The sequence below is a fragment of the Protopterus annectens genome, chromosome 2.part2 (assembly GCF_019279795.1).
Source record: "Protopterus annectens isolate FY-2018-M chromosome 2.part2, PAN1.0, whole genome shotgun sequence".
NCBI classification, from domain to species: domain Eukaryota; kingdom Metazoa; phylum Chordata; order Ceratodontiformes; family Protopteridae; genus Protopterus; species Protopterus annectens.
Window position 1 is genome coordinate 806,865,187 of NC_056730.1, and position 5,557 is coordinate 806,870,743.

Genomic DNA, 5,557 nt, shown 5'->3' on the forward strand with positions numbered 1-5,557 from the left:
GGAATATATGTTTATGTTTCAGTTGTTTGGCCTTTTTCTGTCCTGCCCACTACATTTTTTTCAAATATATTTTATTCTTTTCAACTACAGTTACTTATGGCTTTGTCCAGAATCCTTGAACAAATTAGTTGAGAGATACGCAGTATGGGTGTTGAGAAATGTCAACTGGGCTTGAAATGACATTTGGTTTAAATAGAGAGACAAGTAGCCTTTCTTAAAATAGCAGCAGTATAGGAGCAATTCTTAATCATTTGTTTTTTTAGTGGTTATAAAATGCTGATGTTGTGGTATGTGTATAGGATGCACTTTGCATTTGCAGAAGGCTTATTTTTATATTTCTAAAATAATTGAATTAGTTTGTTTGTACAAGACGTGACTTCACTTTTAGCAATGTATATTTTGGTTTTGTGACAGAGTCTCCAGCACCAGCCTTTTTGCATGTATACATTTACTGTTTTCTGTAAATTCTGGGTATTAAAAGTTGTGTGCACACCTGTGTAAATAGCTTGTGTATGCATGTATGTATGTATATGGGTGTATCTGTGTACACACAATTCTTAAGCATTGTGGTTTAGGTTTAACACTGAGATCTTTTTTATCTGCTGATTTAGTCTTGCTTTTCCTTGATTTACTGTTATTTTTTTCTGCCTTTTCATAAGAGTTTGACCTGCTTAGTGTTAATGATTGAATTAAGCTCATGTAAAGACTCTATATCATTAACTGCGGTCTGCTATTTGAAGATTGTTTTTCCCACATCTGAAAAATAAGTGCTTCTTGCTCTGATCTCATGCTTTGATTTTACATAGAGTTAACACTGTGTTTATACTATTTGGCAGACGAGTTTAGTCACTGAAGTTGCAGATGCTGACAGTTTGTAACAAGACAGAGAAAAATATTCATTTATTTTTATGTAAATCTAATTGCTGCATGACAGACAAATAGTTTAGTCACTGAAGTTGCAGATGCTGACAGTTTGTAACAAGACAGAGAAAAATATTCATTTATTTTTATGTAAATCTAATTGCTGCATGACAGACAAATTTAAACCGCTGCTAGTGTATACAGTCTGTAGTATGTAATTGTATATGATAAAGGTATAATTTAAGGTACAGCAGCTGAAATAGAATTTGCAATAACAGTTACCATGTATCTGAACAAATTTACCTAGACTCATTTTGACAAAAGGCTCAGCTTATCTGTATGGTCTAGATTGTAAGTATATCTTCATAATTATATTTGGAATAGATTTGATTAGGAAGGAGCTCTTCGTTAATTAAGTGTGGAGGAAGAATGCTGGGATGTGCCTAAATTTGTAGGATTGGGAGTGTTGTGAATGTGGTTTATATTTTTCATGTTAATTGGAAAGATGTTAATTGGAAAGAGGGATTAAATACAAGAATGTGACTACTTGCACAGTAACGTTGTCTTTGACAAGTTAAATGCATTTTTGCTTAACTGAAACAATTGTTTTGGGTTAAGTAATGATCTTAAACTCTAAGCTTGGAAAAAAAAATCTTATTCCAGATTACAGCTACTTGGGTTTAAAACATAACCTGATTTTGGCAATATTTCAGTTTAGGATGCACCTTCCTCTGCATTCATTGTCAATGGCTGGGGTCAGAAAGGAATATGCTTAAAAGGTAGATCATGCAACCGCAGCAAAATAAACTTCATAATCAACCTATACATTTCAGATTTTTGCAACTGTTTGAGTCAGTTTATATTGATAACTAGTGTTGGTCCTTTAAGAAGGTGGAACCAACACCTGAACACAGATGAGGTGGTACGGTGTAACTTTACCCACCCTCCAAGAGGGTTCATCCTAAACTGAAATGTCATCCTGATTTCAAATGGAAAATGCTTCTTGTGTAGGAAGAGCTTTAATCTCAATCTCTCTCTCTCTCTCTCTCTCTCTTTTTCTTTCTTTCTTTCTTTCTTTCTCTCTTTCTTTCTTTCTTTCTTTCTTTCTTTCTCTTTCTCTCTCTCTTTCTTTCTTTCTCTTTCTCTCTCTCTTTCTTTCTTTCTTTCTTTCTCTCTCTCTCTCTCTCTCTCTCTCTTTCTTTCTTCTCTCTCTCTCTCTCTCTCTCTCTTCTGTCTCTCCTGGAATAGGGATGTAATACCTTTTGTTTGACCAACTTAGATTTTGCAGTTACTACAGATTTCAAAGTGGCATTAGCCCTTCATCAGGGTTTATTAAGTTACGGATGTTAAATGCAGTGCTTAAATATTCTGCTGTGCCAAGAAAGGGAAGTACATAATTTTTTAGCAAATTGGCTAAAAAATGCACTTCCTTTTTTTTTTAGGCACAAGTGGATATTTAAACACTGTATTAAAGACTTTCATTAGGTGGATTGGAAACTCTAAATTGGCCATTGGTATGAGTGTGCTTGAGTGTGAGTGGTATGGAAGAACAACCATGGCAGGGCTAGCCTCCCAGTGGTATGAACCGTGGCTCTACATTGTCACTGTAGAAGTAACACTCCAACCTCTTATGGAAAATGGGAAATGGGAGTGGGGTTGTGGATCGATGGATGGATTTACCGTCAGTAAATTTAACTTCTGACTGATGGCTCATCCCAGCTCGAGGAATTGTGAAACCTGCATCACACCTGTTTTCCAGTGTCTTTGTGTTTTCTGCTAGTGGACCAACACAGCATTTCTTTAATTTTTTTCATACTGGGATACTGTTTGCTTAAGAATTTACTTAGATGATCCTGGTAATTTTATGGGGAAAATCAAATGTTCTACAAAAGTGCATATGATGTCACCTATTCATGGGGTCCTAAGAGCTAATTTTATTTAGTGCTCCCCAGTTGTGATATTTTGAGTACTCACAGAAGCAAATCTTGCCATCTGTATTGTAAACTGAATCTTATTTGTTAGGATGGTCCCAGAAGTAGTTTGCAGAATATTAATGCAGAATGTTTTTTTTTTTTTAATTCTGCTGCCAGTGAACAGGAAGGGTTTTAGCCAAAATAGTCGGATAACACTTTTTGTTTTCTCTGGGTTTGTCCGTGGATAAGGAGTCCTTTACATTAATTCCAAGGAATTTCAGAGTGGCTGTTGCTGTGACTGAGGAGTCATTAAATGAAGTGATGCACAGTTGAGTTATTTGGATAGCTTGTGGTAGTGGTTATGGATGACACTGCTTTTGACTTGGGTGTAGTTAATGACACATTATGTACTCACTTAACTACAAGTTTAGAGGTTGTCACTAAGTTCATACTGAAGAAGCAACCATCAAGCATATGGTGTTCAGGTTACCTGCAAGCTGAAGAAGATTGAGGCCGTCGGTGTAGGAGAGTTTGATTTTTGTGACTGTTGCTTTTATTTATTTATTTATTTTTCTGTTATCCATGGAATTAAAAACACGCAGTAAATGTGATTGACGTAAATAATGTTAAATACTTAATATTTATGTCTGTGGAGTGGAAATTTATATTGTTGTAGTTATAAGGTTAGAAATGGAGTTGTGCTGCGTACCCTGGTAATAAAACTTCATATGTAGTTACACACACACACACACACTGTTTTCAGCATGCTAGCAGCTGTTGTTGCTGCCAAGGGTGATGGGCAATAATCCTCAACTGAAATCGGAGGTATGTGGTTCAGCCGTTTTACACTGTTTCAAAGTTAATAAATTCTTAACCTTGAATAGTAGAACTGCCAGTATGATGAAACATTAGTAAATGAGAATTTGAACTTGAAGGGTTTAACCTGGTACTTAAAAAAGAACTTAAACAGCATCTTCTCAACAGTAAGACTTGCCCCTGCCATGACCGAATCTAGGTCAGTAACCACTCCTATCTCCACTCTATGTTAAAATGTTCCAAATGATTTCTACCTGACTTTGGATAGTTTGTTTAATAGATTAGGCACTTTGCATTCAGTGTTAAATTGCAAGCTTACTTTACCCTCTACTATACTGAAGTACAAATCTTTTAATTGTACAGTCATTTTTAATTAATATTCATGTTTATTGCATTATTTTATTTGTAACCTGGAGTTTTCTCCTCGGTTCTCCACTGAAAATGGGCTGTTAGCCCAGTTGGACTAACTCAGTTAACAAATGTCAATAAATATGTAGTGTGTGTGTGTGTGTGTGTGTGTGTGTGTGTTTGTATAGATATATATATATATAAAGTGTGTGTGTGTGTGTGTGTGTGTGTGTGTGTGTATATGTGTATGTATATATCTATCTATATATATATATATATATATATATTATTGCCTTTTTGCATAGTTTTTACTGCATTTTATTGCTATTAACTAGTCTGCATGGGTAACTGATTTATTTGCAGTTAAAAGCATTCTGTAGAGTCTCTTTGCTCCTTTATCTGTTTAAAAACTTTCATTTTGTTTCTTTCTGTAGTGTTTACTGTCTGAAGAGTGTAGGCTAATAACTTTAGTATTGGTACCCACCCTGCCTCCCTGTTGGTGTGTTGCTGTTATACTTGGTGGCTTTGCAATTGCCCGCCCCTACTGTAAATTTCATCAGGGTCTAGTGTCATTAACTCATTCTACCTACTATAGAGAGAACATCTGAGAAGGCCTTCTGTTCCTCCTTTCTCCCTTTCAAAAGAAAAAATGCCTGAATCTCCTTGTGTTTTGACTGTGCTTCTCAAACATTTTGGAAATATAGAGTATATTTTAGAGCATTTATTATAACTGTATTTGCCTTAATATTGCTACAACTCAAGTGCTGTAGGTTGCACTGCATCTGAATTTTGTGTGTTTTAGCTGCTTTTCTGTATGTATAGACTTCTCTGTATATGTAGACTAGCTACTTATTCTGCTGTATTACTGCTTCTTAAATCGTTTTTCAGTTGTGCACTTGCCTTGTTTCATTTAAAAATGTTAAATTGCTAATTTTGTAGAGTTTTAATTGCATTTACTGTTTAGGACTACACAGTCATGTGCTAGCCTTTTCTGTGTTTATTTACTGTATTATTGCATCGTTTAGCCTGTTTTAACAAAAAAAAAAAAAAAAAAAAAAACTTGTCTCAGGACTTATTTTCTGTGTTCAGAGCTATCCAGACCATGCTGTGGTAGAGGGAAGTCCTACTGCTTACCAGTGGGAGTGGTGAGCTTTGTACTGCCTATCTAATACTAGAGGAGTGGTTTCCAGCTCTGAAATTGTAATTTTATTAGCCTTTTTGGGCTGATTTCTATCCATTTCATCTTTCTGGCTTAATGCGTGTGTTTGCACATTTTTCACATCGTGCAGCACCGCGAGGCTACAGTTAAACTATTCCAGGTGCCAGAAAATCTGCTCTTCAAATTTTCCCCTAGAACTAGCTGGTTTCTCAGTAGTAGCACTAAAATCTGAACCCCTGTGACTAGCACTTGCTCTAGGACATGCTGGAAAGCACTAGGAAGCCTGAAATTGATACAAGCACTCAACTCTCCTTATCAATAAGGAGAAATTAATCGTAGGCACTAAACCACCTATAATTGCAAAGTACCTTGCAAAGGTAAGGGAAACAGCTGTTATACTTGACAAAAAAAAGTACCTAAACAGGCATGTCCAAGGGTCAGCTTCCGGTGATTTCTCCTG

The 5,557-nt window shown here is 35.8% G+C and overlaps 1 protein-coding gene across 1 annotated transcript in view; it reads left to right on the plus strand.

The window, feature by feature from the left end:
- The window catches only part of RASA1 (RAS p21 protein activator 1), a 3,076,403-nt gene that overhangs the window by 1,582 nt on the left and 3,069,264 nt on the right, over positions 1 to 5,557 (plus strand). The gene's annotated exons all lie outside the window — the stretch shown is intronic.